This window comes from Erpetoichthys calabaricus, chromosome 5, assembly GCF_900747795.2.
Source record: "Erpetoichthys calabaricus chromosome 5, fErpCal1.3, whole genome shotgun sequence".
Taxonomy (NCBI): Eukaryota; Metazoa; Chordata; class Cladistia; order Polypteriformes; family Polypteridae; genus Erpetoichthys; species Erpetoichthys calabaricus.
Genome location: NC_041398.2, coordinates 192,190,274 through 192,211,277, shown reverse-complemented (window position 1 = coordinate 192,211,277; position 21,004 = coordinate 192,190,274). Strand labels below are relative to the sequence as shown.

The 21,004-nt window shown below is 37.5% G+C and overlaps 1 protein-coding gene and 1 long non-coding RNA gene across 3 annotated transcripts in view; one reads left to right on the top strand and one right to left on the bottom strand.

The window, feature by feature from the left end:
* trpm3 (transient receptor potential cation channel, subfamily M, member 3) overlaps positions 1 to 21,004 on the top strand; it is a 971,875-nt gene that overhangs the window by 114,543 nt on the left and 836,328 nt on the right. The window lies entirely within an intron of this gene.
* LOC127527730 (uncharacterized) overlaps positions 3,454 to 21,004 on the bottom strand; it is a 121,058-nt gene continuing 103,507 nt past the window's right edge. Inside the window, exons 2-3 of the long non-coding RNA XR_007934886.1 lie at positions 5,126 to 5,216; positions 3,454 to 3,646 (exon numbers count right to left, since the gene is read on the bottom strand). This is a non-coding gene — a long non-coding RNA (uncharacterized LOC127527730). The remainder of the gene's footprint in view (positions 3,647 to 5,125; positions 5,217 to 21,004) is intronic.

Here is a 21,004-nt window from a genome sequence, read left to right as displayed (position 1 = left end):
GTTAACTGAAATTATTTTCCAATTAAACTTCCTTATATGCTGGATAATGCATCAGTATGTAAACAAACTACAAAACAAGAAGTTGAAATAAAGGAGTAAGGACATGTCTAAAGAAGTTTCTGTGCCAGTAGGACACATAGGGCGAATATAATGGTCCATTCATGTTAAAAATTAAAGTGCAATGCATTGCTGCAGTAAACCTATAGTACAGTGGTTTCCAACCTTTTCTATGCTTTGTGCCCCTAGAAAATATTAAATTTCTGTTTACAGCCCATATAATAGTAATAGCAATATCACATCTGAAGATGAAGAAGTCACATTTCTAATTGTTAAACCACAAATTGAATCAACAACAGGACTGCAGGTGAAAAAAATTGAACTGAAAAAAAGCTTTTAACTCAGGGAATAAAATATAAATATAGCAATTTACCATTATAAATCTCAATAATCTTGTAAATGTGTCCCCCGTAAAGCTTAGAGACTCTACTTACAATTCAGGGGTTGAGGTATCCCACAAAGTATCAACTGGCATGAGGAAATGACAGGGGATCAATGATCAAGGGGTTTGGGGGAATGGAGTTCCCCGTGAAGCAACAGGTGCTGGTGTGCCACTAAGCAATGAAACACAGTCGACAAGCTTTGTCCCCTGATTACACCTGTACTGCAGTCCAAAAACAGATGTGCCAAACAGTTAAAATGGTTGCGCTACAGCCAGGACCCCCAGCAGGAGAGATGGCCTGAGTCTAACTAGCAGGTTTTGCATCCGATTCGGTCCTCTTTCTCCCCCCTGGCACATATGTCAATCAAACCTCAAAATCAGTGCTTGTACAGAAATTAGTACTAGATCTTGCCCTTCTCTACAAATCATTGCAAGATCCAAATTCAATTCTCTTAAAAAAAGTTATTTGCCTTTACAAACGCTCCGTCCACAGCAAAGAGCCTCAGAGAACGCACATTTCTGTGGCTCATTCATAGGTGATAATGGTTGATTCTTTTTAAATCATAGAACAGTAGTCGTTGTTGTTAGGGTCCGTCAAATTAAACTCTGTGTACAACAGAGCGAAACATTGTATGATCCTGGGCCATCCTCGTCATTTCTTCCACGTTTGAACTCATAAATCATGGCTCACTACAAGACACTGATCACACTGCAATAAAGTCGAAAAACACAGCACACTCAATTTTGTTGAATCGCAACACAACCTTCGTGAAATCCCCCAGGTTGGGAACTCCAGTAGAAATTAGGGAAGTAATGGAAAAAAGTAGAATGCTTCGCAAATTCTTTTTTCCCAAGTGGCACCTTAATTCTTGCTTGTAATCATCAGTTATTGAATGGGCTACGATGTCTATCTCAAGTAAATGGATATTTTGTAAGCTGTATTTGTCTTTCAAAGCATGCAAGATCCAGCTCCTATTGCTTCTTATCCTTTCAAAATACAAATGAGAATGATTTGGCCCTAAAATTACATTTGTCTCTGCTGGATTGGAGGATTATTTTCTTTGTTCAAAAGATAAGATGTTGTGTTGTGTTTTAATTATTAATGGTCTAGAAATGACATTCTATATATTAATGAAACGGGGATGTAGGATTAAAAAGATGAACATTTTGTCTGGACAGAATATGGCTAGTTCATAATAAATTGTTCCAAGTTCTGCCTGTGGTGCCTTATACCACAACGAGGATCATCTAAGAGCTTTACATAAAAACTGAAAGCCCCTAAAGGATATTGAGACAGTCCTTGAGGTTTAAGGAAAAGCATATTCTCCATAGCAATTAAAAACCCACAAAGTGTCAAGTTACATTTACCAGCTATTTGTGGGCAGTCTTCACAGCAACGTACTTAACAAGAACCTATTTCCTCCTTGATCGTTTAATGAATTTGAATCCAAACTATCTGTTGCAAATGTTGACAAAATACTTTGCCCTTTTTGACTTCTTTTGTCCTGTCAGAACTAACGTTTCACTGATTTGTTTGTTAAAAACCCTGGAATCTCTTAGATATGGCACAGTACGCTTTTGTTGTTTCCCCCAGAATCTGAGTAGAAAAAAAAATAAAGTATATCTACTTTTCCATGTCTCAAATGTGTGCCTACTGATTATAGTCCGATTATAGTCCGAACAGTCTCTCAAAAGTGCTCTTAGGCCTAGCATAATTGGGGGCAGTAGGAGTTAGATTTCAAATGTTTCTTTAATCAATGGTTGATAGATTCTGTTGATTAAATACATCAAATCTTCACTCTGAAAAAATTAAAAGAAAGACTTCAATAAAAATAAAATAATAAATTAAACTTTATTTTAATGTAATGTCTATCATTGGTGATTATTTTCTTATTTGAAGATCTGTCAGGTTAAGAGACTTGTGTCACGGTTACACGGTGAGTTTGTGGCAGGCATTGAGATGTCAAAATAGACTGCTTTGTGGTTTTAAGTTCAGAGCCATAGCCTTTAGGCTGTTTTACAGTATGCAAACAACTTCTGCTTCTTAAAACAATTTAATTACAGCACTGAGACAGTGAAATAACAAATGCTCTAAACTTGCATCTTCACATGTGAGGAAGTAGATAACATACCAGTGGTAAAAGAGACTACTAAGGAGGTACTGAGTGATTTGGAAATTGTTGAGGAAGTCAGACAAATCACCAGGATCAGATAAGTTCTTAAGGATGTTATTAAGTATATACAGTATACCAACCCATAACAGACATTGTAGAAAGTCACTGTGCACTAAGGAAATTCCGAAGGACTGGAAAATGGTAAATATTACCCTATTATATAAAAAGGGTGACCAGGCAGATCCAAGCAACTATAGCAGAGTAAGCTTAACATGTATCAGAGGTAAATTAATGGAATGAATTATTAAGGGAAAGATTGAGGAAACCATGGCAAAAACAGGAGTTTTACTGAACAGCCAGAATGGGTTATTAAGAAGGAGATCGTGTTTTACCAACACGCTGGAATTCTACGAGGAAGCAACAAAAGAATATGATCAAAGTGTAGTATATGATATTATTTATCTTGACTTTCAGAAGCATTTGATGAGGAGTTACATAAGAGGTTGGATTTTAAACTATAAAAAATTGGAGTTCATGATGTTGTTTGAAGATGTGTGCAAAATTGGCTCAGACACAGGAAGAAGAAGGTGGTGGTGTGAGGAACCTTATCAGAATTGGCTGATGTTAAGAGTGGTGTTCCACAGAGGTTAGTGCTAGGGCTACTGCTCGCTTTAATATATATAAATGATTTGGATAGGAGTATAAGTAACAAGCTGCTTAATTTCCTGATGATACCAAGCTAGATGGATTGGCAGATAATCTGTAATCAGTTGAATCATTACAGTGGGACTTGGCATACACGCTTGGGCAGATTTGTGGCAGATGGAATTTAATACAGTGGTACCTCGGTATACGTCCTTAATCCGTTCCAAATCCTTGGAGTTATACCAAACATGACTTATACCAAACAAATTTTTCCCATAAGAAATAAAGGGAAAATGATTAATCCGTTCCCATGAAAAACAATCCTATTGTTATTGGCATATTATACATTGATGGGGTTGTATAAAATAATTTAAACACTGCTTAATACTAAAATACATAAATACAAAAGCAATTAGATGAAATAAATGAGAATTTAGCCTCACTTTACCTTGCTGAGAAGAGTCGAGTGCCTACTAGGATGGTGCTGAGAAGAGAGGATGAGATGCTATTGTTTGGAAGGAGGGTCCCCTTCCAATAAAACTTCAGGAATCTGAAATTCTAGTGCTTTTCTGTCTCTTTTCCCTGCTTGGGCCTGGTTGAGGCTCACCAGGTTTGACTTTTACTAAAAATCTGTCCAAAGAACTTTGCTTCTGCCTTCTCCTCAGGATGTTTAGGAAATGTGACATTGTCTGGTCATTCCAGACAATGCTATTACGGCTTTTTTGGGCTTTGTTGGGGTGGTACTTCTCTGCAAAGATTTTGACATCCATCCATCTGGCAACAATTTCCTTGATTAATGAAGTAGGGGCTTCCTCTATTGCCTCCTCCTCCGAGCCTGAAGAGAGTACATCCATCTTAGTCTTGTGCTCCTCCTTCTCAAGCTCCTTCAGCTCCTCAGTGGTCAGCTCTTCCCTGTGCCCCTCCACTAACTCCTCCACATCACCATCACTCACATCCAGACCAATGGACCTGCCCAGAGAGACAATATCCTACGCTATAGGCACAGCCTCAAAGTCCCTTTCAGTCACTACTTCTGGCCACAAATTCCTCCAAGCAGAGTTCATTGTTCTCTAGGAAATTTCCTGCCAGGCTTTGCCAATGAGAGTTATGCAATGGACGATAGTAAAGTGATCTTTCCAAAACTCTCCCAGGGTTAATTCTGTGTTAGAGGTCACTTCAAAGCACCTCTGGAATAGTGCTTTAGTGTAGAGTTACTTGAAATTACTGATGACCTGCTGGTCCATGGGCTGAATGAGAGGAGTCGTGTTAGGGGGAAGGAACTTTACAGTGATGAAGTCTAACTCCGGCAGCACATAGTCCTGCAAGCTTGGAGGGTGAGCTGGAGCATTGTCCATTATGAGGAGGGCCTTCAGAGGCAGGTTTTTCTCCTCTAAATAACTTTTTACACTTGGCCTAAACACAACATTAAACCACTCACTGAAATATTCTCTGATTACTCAAGCCTTGCTGTTTGACTTCCACATCACAGGTAACTGAGTTTTCTGCACGTTATGTTTCTTTCATTTCTTCCAAAACAGGCCTGTTTCATCACAATTAAAAACTTGTTGGGGAACAAAACCCTCAGCCTCCACAAATTCCCCAAACTCTATTACAAAATCATTGGCGGTATCTTTATCAGCACTGACTCCTTCTCCGTGCCTCACAACACTGTGAATGCCAGTCCTCCTCTTAAAATTATCAAACCAGCCATGGCTGGCTTTAAACACTTCACTTTATTGGCTCGTTCCTGCCTTGTTTTTCAAAAGATCAGCATGCATCAGTTTTGCCTTTTCGCAAATCATTGCCTCTGATACGCTATTGCCAGCACACTTTTTCAGTTATCCAGATCAAAAGCAGTTTTTCAACATGCTTTAGTGTCCCTGATCTTTGTTTGGTAATCGATTTCACCCCCTTCACAACGTTAAACGATTTAATAACGTCTTTGTTTTTCACAATAGTAGATACCATCGTTCTCAGCATACGGTATGCAGCAGCCAAGTCCTGGATACGCATGCCACCTTCATACTTTTCAACAATCTCTTTTTTCACCTCCATGGTGATCCAAACCATTTTGTTTGTTGCTTGGCTCTTCTCATTAACTTTCTTAGAACTCATGGTTAATAAATTTACTAAAGATTTATGTGAAAAAACACAAAATCACATGAAAATTCACAGAGTTATACTGCGGGTTGTTCACTAAATGCTAGCAACTGGCGTACTGACGCTCGTGGGCAGCGTAGGGTAGTGCGTGGTGTGACAATGCAGGTCCGCTCCATGCTCCCATATGTCCTTATGGGGAGCCCTGAACCCAACAGCGTCGGTAATGTCACCGAGATGAGCTGACAAATGAGGACAATTCTCAAATAAAGCCAGGGGATAGTGCAAGAATGCCAAGTGCTTTTATTTAAAACAAAAATCAGTGTCCAAACAAAAAGTGTAGTGCATCTGGTTTCAATAAATAATTATTTAATAAATATCCATAAAAACAAGTGTTCAGTGGGTATAAAAACAACAATAAATTAATCTGATAAAATCCGAGGTTAAAAATGCAGTCTCACTCTTCACGATCACAGCCCACCTGTGCAGGTGCGACTCGCTCCAACTATGTCATTAACTCCCCGTGTTCATACAATTGCACCCACGGAGAACGACATGGCTATACTGGTTAAAACCTGGCCCTTTTTTTTGAAGCCACAGACCCGCTATACCACACGCGGTGTTCTAGCAAGCGAGTTGTATTGCAAACAAAGGTCGTATACCAAGCAAAATTTTTTGCGTCCAAACAGGACGTATACCAAGTTGGACTTATTCCAAAGTGGACGTATACCGAGGTACCACTGTATAAGTAAATGTGAAGTATTCTATATAGGAAAAAAAATGTTAGGTTTGAATACACAATGGGAGGTCTGAAAATTGAAAGTACACCATGTGAGATGGATTTAGAAGTTGTAGTGGACTCTACACTATCAACTTCCTGACAGTGTTCAGAAGCCATTAAGAAGTCAAACAGAATGTTATGTTATATAGCATGATGTGTGGAGTACAAGTCCAAAGAGGTTATGCTCAAACTTTATAATTCACTGGTGAGGCCTCATCTGGAATATTATGCATGGTTTTGGTCTCCAGAGTACAAAAAAGACATAGCAATGCTAGAAAAGGTCCAGAGAAGAGCAACTTAGCTGATTCCAGGGCTAAAGGGGATGAATTATGAAGAAAGATCAAAAGAGCTGACCCTTTTTTAGTTTAAGCAAGATTAAGAGGAGACATGATTGTTTAAAATAATGAAGGGAATTAGTACCGTGGATTGAGACAGTTTTTAAAATGTGTTCATCAAGAACATGGGGACACAGTTTGAAACTTGTTAAGGGTAAATTTCACACAAATATTAGGAATTTTTTCTTCATACAGTGAACCATAGACACATGGAATATGCTTCCAAGTAGTGTGGTAGACAGCAGAATTTTAGGGACCTTTCAAAATTTGACTTGATGGTTTTTTTTGGAAGAATTAAGTGGAAAGGACTTGCAACCTTTTTGGGCTGAATGGCCTGTTCTCATCTAGATTGTTGTAAAAAAACAGCACATTTTTAGAAAGATTCATGGGGAGCTGAGTCCATTGTTGACCTGTTTTCTTATTGCATCCTGAACAAATTACATGACATGATTAATAATTAATGAAAACATTACAAGTGTTCAGTCTGGTGCTACCATTGTTGTATATGTGGCCAACCACTCTCATTAGTGTAATTTACTAAAACACATACCATATTTTTCGTCAAATGACAAAATCTTTGTCACACTTTGTCACAGACTTGTCATGTATACTATATGGTGTCAAATAAAATGCAGCAATATTATGCCATACCGTTTTTTAAGCCAGCTTAATCCTGAGCAGGGTCATGGGGGACTGAAGCTTGTAACACCTGTGCAGGGCATTAGCCCATCTCAGGGTGTATACACAAACACACACATACGTGCACACACACCACACATTCTCCAGGGCCAATTTAGTGTCACCAATCCACCAAACCTGCATTTCTTTGGACTGTAGGAGGAAACAAACATAGACATAGGAGGACATGCAACGCAAACCTTGGTCTTCTTACTACAAGGTACAGAACACAAGTAATCCTCAATTTAATATAATATTGCAATAGAAATATTACAAGTACAATACAATACAATACAATTTATTTTTGTATAGCCCAAAATCATACAAGAAGTGCCGCAATGGGCTTTAACAGGCCCTGCCTCTTGACAGGCCCCCAGCCTTGACTCTCTAAGAGGACAAGGAAAAACTCCCAAAAAAAACCTAGTAGGGAAAAATGGAAGAAACCTTGGGAAAGGCAGTTCAAAGAGAGACCCCTTTCCAGGTAGGTTGGGTGTGCAGTGGGTGTCAAAAGAAGGGGGTCAATACAATACAATACAATACACAGAACAGAACAAATCCTAAATACAGTATAAAAATTTAAATTTTAGAACTATGGAGCAGAATTTAACAGTAGATGATATCACATAAGAAGATTTGGATATACAGTAATCCCTCGCTATATCGCGCTTCGCCTTTCGCGGCTTCACTCCATCGCGGATTTTATATGTAAGCATTTTTAAATATATATCGCGGATTTTTCGCTGCTTCGTGGGTTTCTGAGGACAATGGGTCTTTTAATTTCTGGTACATGCTTCCTCAGTTGGTTTGCCCAGTTGATTTCATACAAGGGACGCTATTGGCAGATGGCTGAGAAGCTACCCAACTTACTTTTCTTTCTCTCTCTCTTGCGCTGACTATCTGTGATCCTGACGTAGGGGGTGTGAGCAGGGGGGCTGTTCGCACACCTAGACGATACTGACGCTCGTCTAAAAATGCTGAAAGATTATCTTCACGTTGCTACCTTCTGTGTGCAGCTTTTAAGTATGCTGCACGGTGCTTCGCATACTTAAAAGCTCAAAGGGCACGTATTGATTTTTTTTATCTGTCTCTCTCTATCTCTCTCTCTCTCTCTCTCTCTGCTCCTGACGGAGGGGGTGTGAGCTGCCGCCTTCAACAGCTTTGTGCCGGGGTGCTTCGCATACTTAAAAGCCAAACAGCCCTATTGATTTGTTTGCTCCTTTGAAGAGGAAGATATGTTTGCATTCTTTTAATTGTGAGACTGAACTGTCATCTCTGTCTTGTCATGGAGCACAGTTTAAACTTTTGAAAAAGAGACAAATGTTTGTTTGCAGTGTTTGAATAACGTTCCTGTCTCTCTACAACCTCCTGTGTTTCTGCGCAAATCTGTGACCCAAGCATGACAATATAAAAATAACCATATAAACATATGGTTTCTACTTCGCGGATTTTCTTATTTCGCGGGTGGCTCTGGAACGCAACCCCCGCAATGGAGGAGGGATTACTGTATTTATAGTCCTGGAGACCTCATCCATCAAGCTGCCTCCCCCATTTGGCCATTCCATGGCTGAAACAGTGCTTGGCCAGCCAATCTGATGAAAGGACCCCTCCTTCCCACGATTCCTGCGATCCTCCATCAGGCATGACTTTATCTTAGGCAGGCAAAACAACTTGGCAGGTGGGCCGTGGCACCAAGTACCACATTTGAGTACCGAGGAAAAAAACAGAATAGGTGAGGGTTAGTAACAAATTATAACTATCATGTTACTTATGTTTTAGTGCTAATGACTAACAACAGAGATGCAGTCTGTACAGTTAATCAGAAGCTCTAGTCAGGGTGTGCTAAACTGAAGTAGTGAGTCTTCAGCCGGGATTTAAAATTGAATTTAAATGTGAATTTCCCATCGGGATTAATAAAGTATCTATCTATCTATCTATCTATCTATCTATCTATCTATCTATCTATCTATCTATCTATCTATCTATCTATCTATCTATCTATCTATCTATCTATCTATCTATCTATCTATCTATCTATCTATCTATCTATCTATCTATCTATCTATCTATCTAAAAGCTGAGACCGATGGGGCATCTCTTATAGTAGTAGGCAGACCATTCCACAGTTTAGGGGCCCTATAACTAAAAGCTCGACCTCCCATTGTTATTTTATTAATCCTTGGAATCATAAGCAGACCGGCATCTTGAGATCTTAATGTGTGCTCTGGTTTGTAAATCATGATAAGTTCGGGCAAGTAAGCTGGACCTTGGCCATTTAATGCTTTATATGTTAAAAGGAGGATTTTGAAATCTGCCCTAAACTTAACCGGGAGCCAGTATAAGAATTTAAGAGCAAGTACAGAGCAGAATTCAACAGTAGATGATATCACTTGATAGGATTCACATTTGTTCAGAGTCCTGGAGACCTCTGCAATCAAGCTACCTCCCCCTATTGGCCATTCCACAGCTGAGTCAGCACAGGGCCAGCCAATCTAATGAAAGAATCCCCCGATGATTCCAAGTGGATGTAAGATACGCCCCGAGGCTGGCGCGTGAGTGAGGAGGGCCCCTTCCCCCTCCCCTCAGCCCACCGCGTCTCTCTCAGATTCACATAAATACATTGGTGAACTATGATACAAAGCGCGATGAGAGTGGTGTACCACATCTAGGCACCCATCTATCTATCATCTACAGCATCTACTTAGATTGGTTTTTTTTTCTATAATTTGCTTGAACATTCTGGTTGATTTTGCGACTTCTCTCATTGCTCTATGTATCATAGTTAGCTTGCGGTACTGATTTATTTGTGTGAATCCAAGAGACACACAGCTGGCTAAGAGGAGGGGGGGGCGGGTCCCTCCTCACTCACGCGCAAGCCTAAGGGAGTACCTTACCTCCGCTTATCTAGCGAATGAAAAAACTACTTAATGGATTTAGATCAGGTTTTTTTCTCTAATTTGCTTGAACATTCCGGTTGCTTTTGCTACTTCTCTCAATGCGCTAAGTATCATAGTTTGCTTGCAGGAGCAATATATTCATGCTAATCCGAGACAGAGGTTGTGGGTTGAGGGGAGGGGGAAGAGTGATGTCTTGTTTCACTACTATGTTGGTGGAGCTGCGGGGGATGGCTTGCATGTAAAAGATGGAGACACTGAAAACGTGTTGAAAAGCACTGCAGGCTTTTACCATTGCAACTTTTATCTATCAGCACTTTAAGATGGGGAGGGGAGAGTTGACCCAATACCCCATTCATAAATGGTGTAAATGTAAATGCTACAGAATCAAAAAACATGCAGAGAAACACTTTTACTTATACAGTATGTAGTTACTCCACATATCTCAAAAGCAACTTTCTTCTGTTTTCTGTCATTTATAGCTCCATCTTGAGGAGCAGCACAACATAATTAGTCACTTCCTGTCTCCAAGGCACATAGCATGTTTTTGTGCTTGTTGAATAATACTGGTTGTAGTATTTGAGAATTTCCAGTTCTCTTAGATTGAGAAGAAAAGAGAGCACAATTTGTGGAATCATAAGCTTTAATGCCATAAACATTTATATGCACAAGTTAAAAACAAGCTTAGATGTTTAAAATGTAATTCCTAATATTTTTTTCTGATAGTATCAGTTTGAAAATACTAGGAGAAAGAAATCTGAACATCTCAAGTAATGGAATAAGTACATGGTTTCCATATAAAATACTTTTTTAAATTAATACGAGCATTGGTATGAAATTCAGTTGTAACTAATATCACTTTCCATTTACTGTTGCATTTCATTTAATCATGTAATGATACATGACATATTATTAGCAAATGATAGCTACAACTACCATCCATTACGCTTTCTGTAAGTTCAAAGATTTATCTACAGTATATTGCCATATAAATGGTAAGAAAGCTATTCAAAAGTGATGAAATTAAATTTTGGCACTTTAAGAGAATTATTTTAAGAGACATCACTCAAATGGAAACATCTTTTGTGTGCTCTATGATCATTTGAAAAGTCTCCAATTCACAGAATATGTATTTTTAATGCATAATGTTGAACTACCTTTTAATAAGGTGGGATAGTCTCCCAGATTTACATGAAAGACTGTATACTTTAAGAAAAGATTAACAATACATATTTACATAGTAATTTCACCTTTTTTATTGTAACATAACAATGTGTGATCCATCCATCCATTATCCAATCTGCTATATCCTAACTACAGGGTCACAGGGGTCTGCTGGAGCCAATCCCAGCCAACACAGGGCGCAAGGCAGGAAACAAACCCCGGGCAGGGCACCAGCCCACCGCAGACAATGTGTGATAGAAAATCTTGTTAATTAACACTTTGGCCAACTATGCATTTTTTTTATCTTGACTGTTGTGCATTGCTGATTACAGACTAAAAAACAGAAGTAGTAGATGAAAAATAGTGTTATGGCTTTCCTTTTATCTCTGTTTAATTTGATTGATCTTAGCAAACAATAAATCTTTAAATAGTTTCATGAGTTATAATTACCAATAAGTCAATCAATTAAATTAATCAAGTAATCAATTATCAGGGATTTGTTGCAAAGCCATTTTCCACACCTGAATTATTCTGGTTGTGGATGAAGAAGAGGCCTATGCCAGAAGCAGTAGCTGGTCTCAAAGGAAATCAGTCACCACCAGAGGGATCATTTGTGGCTAGAGTCTTCAAACTAGTGATGTTGTTCTTTCAGTGTAGGTTGTCCATTCCTCCACATTTTAATTAAAGACATCAAGGTTATTCGTGGTGCTCATCTCTATTATCTAAGTCAATGCTTTGTGGCCATCCTCCTGGATGGTATAACAAGAGATGATAAGGAGGTCCTTCTTTTTTATTGATGTAATGATTTTTGGGGGTTTTATATGCATGGTTTTGTATTTATGTTGTAATGTTTTGTTGATTTTATATTTAGTTATTAATTATTATTGTTATATTTTTATTTATTTCTATTGCTGTTTTGGTTTGTGGTTTATTGTCATGAGCCCTACCATTTTGTTTGTTTTTGCATGGCCACATCCATATTGCTTATAGTCACTATGCTGTGCAGGTCTCATGAGAGGCTGGGGTCACACGATGCATTATTTCATCCCTCTATACCTATATAAGATGAAGGCACACTGCTCCATGTCTTTAAGTTCAAGTATATTGTGGAACATTCTCATATGCATTTTGTAGGAAAACAATGTTATTTGAGAGTTAGAACCATGTTTGTATGCAACAACTTTGTTTTCTGTTAGTTTATTGGGCATTGGCATTTGACTGCTACTCGTTTCTCTCAGCAATCCTTTTCATCACCCCTTTTGTGATGCATTCATGGGATGTGTTGTTGTCACCCGCTCAGAGCAATTGGATTACAGTACCTCATAGTAGAGACTACTAAATTAACCAGCATATACTGTATATGTCAGCACTCTAAAAGAACACATTATATCACACAAACAAACTATTTCAAAATAATAGTAGCCTTATATAATACATTACAAATATGACAAATTATTTTAGTTTTTATTTTCAAGGTATATGGTATATAAAACATACCATCCTGTCCAGGGTTTAATCATGCTGCCAGGATAGGCTGTGTCTCCCTGCGGCTCTAAATGTGATTAAGCTGATTTGAGAAAGTATGTGTGTATGTATATATGTAAAACCTCACATAATATAGAAAAGTCTAATGTGACATTACACACCCTCAAACTCTCATTATGTTAGACAACTTTCTAACTTTCTCACTCCTTTACTGACCTCCTCTCACTCTCATGCAAAATGATTTGAAGATGTTCTCTTTCTGGCACAGTTAACACTGCCATTGACATGTTGTACGCACGTTCCTAACTCTTGGAAAATTAGCAATTCAACTTAAATATGATGGATGCTGAGTCAGTGGATGTTTTGACAAAGAGATTTTTTTTAAGATCAGCATTTCTTAAGGTACCCGTATCTTCTCCAGATCCATCATATGAGACTCCTGAGCTCAAGTTGTCTTAGAGATTTCATTTTCCGAGACCCCTGAGCCACATTACACTCTTCTGTGAACCTGTGTTTGAAGTAAACTCAATGAGCACATTTGTATTTTGCTTTTAAGGACTAACATGGTACTAGAGACTTAATAAAAGGATTCTTGCACCTTTCCCTCAGCCCCTCACAAATCTACTACTCAGACACACTTGGGCCATCACACCCCAGTGGCCCTACATTGATTTCTGGAACCTTTCTAATTTCTGTTTGCCATTCTGTACTTTAATTTTTGTCCATCTTCTATCTGCACCCCAGGCATACACCTTGTAAAACCCAAGTGAATTGTTGTGAGGATCATTTTCAAAGCCTTTCCATCACATAAATAGCTAGTTTATACAACAGGTTTTAACTCCAGCAATAATGTTGGTTCCTTCATATGCAGCTTCACTAACATAATCCTATGATAATAATTAGGGTAATTTGTCTCTGCGCTTTTAATAATTACAAAGGACCCCTGGCTTATTAGCTGTTTGTATCATTTTAATCTGCATTGTTTTTTCTTGGCTGCCTTGAGAAATATTGTGCAGTTACCACTTGAAAAAGTCAGATCCTTATAACTTAATTTATTGTGTAATTGCTAAATTTTCTCCATTTTACAATGGATATCCTAAAGATATATCAAACTTCTAATTATAGTAATTTATTTAATTCAAAGTCTTTTACACCCGTTCTGTTGTGTCTCTGAAATAATCAGTGAAGTGAGGACTGAATTTTCTAATGTGTTTAATAGCAAGAAACACTCATTTGAACTTTGTCATAATCTTTCAGGGCTAAGCTCTGCCCAAGTCCCTTGAGTTGCAAGAGGTATAAAGACCATAAGTTAGCAACTAATTCTTGAGCTGTATGGGGGCAAAACCCACATTAAAAACAAATTTGGAGCCGGTCTCTTCTTTCAAAGTAATTGTTCATTACTAAGAGAATTAATATTTAATGTAGGCCTTATCTGTATTTTCACTTTATAGTCAGAACAACAACAATAATAATAATAACTCTTTACATTTATATAGGGCTTTTCTCACTGCTCAAAGTGCTCTCCACGCAGGGAGGACCCAGGATGTGAACCCATGATCTACTTACTCCATAAAGTTTTAGCATTTGAAACATAATTCTCTTTATTGACTGATGGTTGAGAACACCTATTTTTATGACAAAAAAGTCCATATTTTAGTAATCAGGAAATACACTATACTCATATTCAGTTCCACTACAGTTGAGCATGGTAACCATATTTATACAGACTACAATTTTACTTTGTTTTGAGACTTTTCCCAAACTTTAGAAAATATTCCTTAACAGTTTAGAAAACACTCACATTGAGATTTCTCAAAGAATGAAAAATGAATTAGAGAAAGTCTGACCATGAAGGTAAAAAGACACGTGAACAAGTGTCACAAAATGATGGAGAAGCGGAGTGGGCACAGTTACTGTATACCTCTACTGTTTGGTGCTAAAATTCTACCCATTCTGTAATATTTGGGGAGTATCTTAATTTTTTTTAGTTTGTTGTTTTGAATTCTACAGGCAGTCAAAATACATTTCTCACCTATTTTTATATATCCTGCTGCCTACGACAGTTGATTTCATATTTGAATGTGTACAAGTTTTATTATCCTCCAAAATGTTTAAAACAAGTACAAGTTCAGTCCTTTATTTTTATATGTCCAGTATTATCTGCTGTATTACTGTAACTCTTATTCCTTAAAAATATACCCATCTCTCTATTTTCTGAGCTGCTTAAATGGTTTAGGGTACTGGGTGCTGGTACCTTCTGAATTTTGTCAGCACTGGAGGTAAGACCTGAAACTCCCAATCCATCACAGTGCACACTAATAAAAGGCAAGTTCAGGATTAACCTTATACATCTTTGCGATAACTATAAAAAAAGCCGTAAAGATAATAGAAATGAAGAGTGAAGTCCATATAAGGTAAGATTTGAATTCAGGACTCTTAAACCATGAGGCAGCATTACAATCCACTGCTTAAAAGAATTTGTCCCACTTGAAAGTGCCTTAGCATATTTTTATCATAGACTAGACACAACAAACCCAAATTATTACTCCCTCATACTCAACTGTGACTGTGCCTTTTGACTTTTTGACCTTTAACTTTGTTATTGTTGACCATGGCCCCCGACTGGTGTCGTTGATTTCCTCTCCTTCATTGTTGATTGGCCAACAACAATATTAATGGATATATATTTTTAGGATCCGCTTATGTAAATGAATTTGAAATTGCTCATCTGTACCCTATGGAATATACATTATGTAATTAATAATTGATATAATTTGTATTTTACATGTAAACCTATAACATCGCCACTTCACACTTATTAATACAACTCTTTTTTGACACTTTGACAGAGATTGAGTTAAGTCTACATACCTGAACAGAGTGTTGACGAATAATCACTTGTTGTTTGGAGAGATTGCTTGCCAATTCCTAGATACTGCTCTACTAAATAAAACAAAAAGTATAATCGCAGCTTGACAGAAGTGACTAGTCTGGAGATTGGTGAAAAAACTACACATGCTGATGTGTTTTTATTTTTATTAGATTTGTATTTTTACTTTTCATAGTTTACCTTCACAGCTGAAAATACCCGGTAATGTGAAATTAATATGGTGCCAGTATAGGTTATTACATTTTTCCTTCACTCACTCCTTCTCTCTCTTCCATTTTGTTACACTCAAATAGATAGTTGGTTACACTCATCTTGACATGGGAAACTGTCTCTGCTGAGGGATCACTTGCAGTTCTTGTGTTGTGCTCTGGTGGCTATCAAATATAACTTTAATCTTTGACATTGCATACTCCCTTTCTTTCTCTTAAAAATATCACTCATAAAATCAGATGTAGTTTCTGTGGTTGTTGTGGCTATCCGTTAACCTATCACATTGGATTGCTGTCCTTGTTTGAGGGCTAAAAAATTCTACATGATATGTTAGATCTGATATTTCATACACATTTTTCTGTGGTTAACGAAATACATCTAGTTAGGATACAAACAATGATTCAGACCCGGGGTTATCTCACCCCTAATTCCTCCTCTAGTGCTATACAAAAATAAAGTTAATTAAGTTAAACAGAATATATGCTATGCTACTTTAACCTGAAGATTGCAAGTACCAGTCTTCTGTTTCTGGTTTCCAAGTGTGGCCAGTCAATAATGAAAGGCTATTCTCGAGACAATCAAAAAATAATCTCTGTTTCTTTTCTGTCTTAAAATCTTAAGGATTGAAATGGAATTCATATTATGGTTAATGGTAATTTCAGAACTGGGCATTTGTCCATTCATAGATCATAATTTAAAATTTTTCTGAACTACATATTCATAAGTATTTAGCAATTACACCCATGTAGGAAAAGGAAGAGATTTAACTTGGTTAATGTATTATTAGTCTTGCCTTTGGCAATTCTGGTAATTAATGAAATAATTTGGAAACTCTTACTTTATTTACTTTACCTTACTAAGGTGTAGGAGGTGAATCTCTGGCCATATCATGGTAATTGAAGCACATTTGTTTTAAGAAACAGAATAATACAGGGAGTGGCTCATCAACTTTTAGGTTTTGGAGAAGAGTTGTTTCAAAGAGTGCAAGGGGTAATTTTTGGAGAGATAAGAACAGCTAGTTTATGAACGAATGTGTAATCTCTCATGATTACATGAAAGTCACCTCCAGTTACAAAATCAGTGCCTTCTCATAGGCACATTATTTTGTCCATCACAGTTGTCGTTTATTGAATTATAACTCTTTGTTTGAACTTGAGGATCTGTTTGGCATCTTTGGTCGGAGGTCACTTTCAATTTAGACTTAGTCCTAAATTTTTCTCTCTCCTGTTTCATATACCATTTTTCTCCTGATTAAAGTTGTGGTGATTTGAAAGGAGCAGTGCATAATCTCCCACAATGGTACAATTCAGAGTTACCAATCAACTGAACTGTGAAGGACACTGTTGTGATGTGAGATTTTACATATAACTTGATGAATATTTTGTACTGTATATCTTTATTTGTAATTTAGACAAAGCAGTGTAATTTAGTGTTTACCCCTCCCCCTTAGGAATGGGTCTATTTGAATTTTACGACAGGATTTGGGGGATGTGTGTTTTAAACCAGTTTGGCAAGTGTTTCCTTGCTAAAGTCATTTCTACCCCCGCAAATGGGCTAAGGTGTACTTTAACATATGGTTTGGGGGCAGGTGTTAAGATGTTCTATTTCCCCCATTGGTCTGAAGTATGGCTGTTTGGAATTGGCTTGGTTCAGAAGCCTTTAAGTACCATGATGTGCTATTGGCTCTCGGGGTTGGACAGAACATCTATAAATGTATGTGTTTAACCTCAGTATCTCTCTCTTACCAACCAACATATGATGAAGAAGCATCTCTCTTGCTAACCTGAAGAGAACACAATGAACAGCACAGCTCAGCAGCCATTTTGAACAGACATGTGGCTGAAAGCTGAGCATCAATGATGCCTTAACTAGAGACATTTAAGTAACCAGAAGTCTGTGTGCCACCTGAACTACATATCATCATTTAATCAGGTTGTATGGTTGCCAATATTCAAATGTACTTTGCATTTTGTTATTATTTATGAATATTATCAATAATACTAATACATTGTTTAAACTGTAACTTAACTTCTGCTTGTCTTTTACTATTTCTAATTGCCTAAGGTTATAGATATAGAAGGGAAGGTGGGGATAAGTTATATACAATAATACCTTATAAACAGTGGTAAGTCTGTGAGATTAGGCATTCTAAGGCTACATATTAATAATACAATAGGGGAAAGTAGAGCAATATATATATTACTCTACCAAGACAAAACAGACACCACACATCAGATCAAAATCAAGCACTCTGAGTAGGAAACTTTGCCTTTCCTCCATGCCTGTCTCCTTTTTTCATGCAATGTTTCAAAAATGAAAATCATGCAGTGCCACCCTTTATTCTGCAAGTTAAACTTTGACATGGATATTTTCATCACCTTTTGTTTTTAACTTTGACATCATTCAGAACAAGAGATTTGTTTTTTTGCTTCTAGGTTGGGTGCTGGAAAGTTTTAGATTTTTCTTGGCTTGTCAAAGGATGAGACAGCAGAGATTTATTCTGCCTAAAGACTTGTCAAGGAAAGTGTTTCTGATCATTACTTTGTTTTGAATCTCTGAGACAGTATGACACAAGTATGTGTTCATCTGCAAATGTGATAAGAACTAAATTTAAAATATAGATACACAACATGAGAATGCAGTATAGTATCTATCTCCATGCCTACCATTGAATACTGCTGCTGCTGCTTTCACAGTAGTATAACTTCCTATTAATAAAGGAAAATAATAAAAAAAAAAATGGTGATTGATTTTGTGCATGTATGTGTGTGTTTGTATCTTTTTTTTTTTAGTTTTGCATTGTTGTCAACTCTCCCGAGAAAACATATAAGTAAAAGTTTTACTGTACTACAGTTAGGTCCATAAATATTTGGACAGAGACAACTTTTTTCTAATTTTGGTTCTGTACATTACCACAATTAATTTTAAATGCAACAGCTCAGATGCAGTTGAAGTGCAGACTTTCAGCTTTAATTCAGTGGGGTGAACAAAACGATTGCATAAAAATGTGAGGCAACTAAAGCATTTTTTTAACACAATCCCTTGATTTCAGGGGCTCAAAAACAATTGGACAAATGAAATAACTGGAAATAAAATGTTCATTTCTAATACTTGGTTGAAAACCCTTTGCTGGCAATGACAGCCTGAAGTCTTGAACTCATGGACATCACCAGATGCTGGATTTCCTCCTTTTTAATGCTCTGCCAGGCCTTTACTGCAGCAGCTTTCAGTTGCTGTTTGTTTGTGGGCCTTTCTGTCCGAAGTTTAGTCTTCAACAAGTGAAATGCATGCTCAATTGGGTTAAGATCAGGTGACTGACTTGGCCATTCAAGAATTTTCCACTTCTTTGCTTTAATAAACTCCTGGGTTGCTTTGGCTGTATGTTTTGGGTCATTGTCCATCTGTATCATGAAACGCCGCCCAGTCAATTTGACTGCATTTAGCTGGATTTGAGCAGACAGTATGTCTCTGAACACCTCAGAATTCATTCAGCTGTTCTGTCCTGTGTCACATCATCAATAAACACTAGTGTCCCAGTGCCACTGGCAGCCATGCACGCCCAAACCATCACACTGCCTCCACCGTGTTTTACAGATGATGTGGTATGCTTTGGATAATGAGCTGTTCCACGCCTTCTCCATACCTTTTTCTTGCCATCATTCTGGTAGAGGTTGATCTTGGTTTCATCTGTCCAAAGAATGTTTTTCCAGAACTGTGTTGGCTTTTTTAGATGTTCTTTAGCAAAGTCCAATCTAGCCTTTCTATTCTTGAGGCTTATGAGTGGCTTGCACCTTGCAGTGCACCCTCTGTGTTTACTTTCATGCAGTCTTCTCTTTATGGTAGACTTGGATATCGATATGCCTACACCCTGGAGAGTGTTGTTCACTTGGTTGGCTGTTGTGATGGGGGTTCTCTTCACCATGGAAATGATTCTACGATCATCCACCACTGTTGTCTTCCGTGAACGTCCAAGTCTCTTTGCGTTGCTGAGTTCACCAGTGCTTGCTTTCTTTCTCAGGATGTACCAAACTGTAGATTTTGCCACTTGTAATATTGTAGTAATTTCTCGGATGGGTTTTTTCTGTTTTTGCAGCCTAAGGATGTCTTCTTTCACCTGCATGGAGAGCTCCTTTGACCACATGTTGTCTGTTCACAGGAAAATCGTCCACATACAAGCACCACACCTCAAATCAACTCCAGGCCTTTTATCTGCTTAATTGATAATGAATTAACAACGGACTTGCCCACACCTGCCCATGAAATAGCCTTTGAGTCAATTGTCCAATTACTTTTGAGCCCCTGAAATGAAGGGATTGTGTTAAAAAATGCTTTAGTTGCCTCACATTTTTATGCAATCGTTTTGTTCACCCCACTGAATTAAAGCTGAAAGTCTGCACTTCAACAGCATCTGAGTTGTTTCATTTAAAATTCATTGTGGTAATGTACAGAACCAAAATTAGAAAAAAGTTGTCTCTGTCCAAATATTTATGGACCTAACTGTATATGAACATGACAATAAAGTTCACCTTTATTTGACAGAGTAAAAATCAACAAATGCAAAAACAAAATCCAAATGCGAAAGTAAAATAAACTATAAACACACAATCAGTCAGGCAGTGATTCTAATCATCTAATTCTCATTGTGTGGCTGGTCAATATGTTTTGCTAACTTTGTGAGCCAAAAGAATGTTTGGTACCACAGTGTTGACTAAAACTACTTATCAACTTTTTAACTAGAGTTGAGCCAATTCACTCACTTTCTTTCTTTCTTTCTTTCTTTCTTTCTTTCTTTCTTTCTTTCTTTCTTTCTTTCTTTCTTTCTTTCTTTCTTTCTTTCTTTCTTTCTTTCTTTCTTTCTTTCTTTCTTTCTCTGCCTTTCTCATCTGTGCCTCCCTCTTTCTTATTTGATATGTCAGATTACACTGCAAGAGCATGTTGATTATATTCACTGTTTAGAAACAAGAAAACTATTACAGTGAAATTGGAAATGTGAGCTCAATAGTCAAAATAATAGACAGGATAGCAGACCTTAAAGATATGGGATATTCAAGGATTACACCATAAAATTGTGAAAAAGACTGTTAACATGAATACACCACTTTACATGAGATTTCCAAAGTCAGCATCCTTTAGCATTCTAAAACAAAGTAAGGAAAATGAGTATATCAAAGTCATAGCTGTGTTAATTATGTGATTGGTGAGTCTGTAAAAGGGTTAAAATAGTACCGGGCACATAATGGCCCTCATTCACTTGTCTGGAGGCATGGTGATCCCT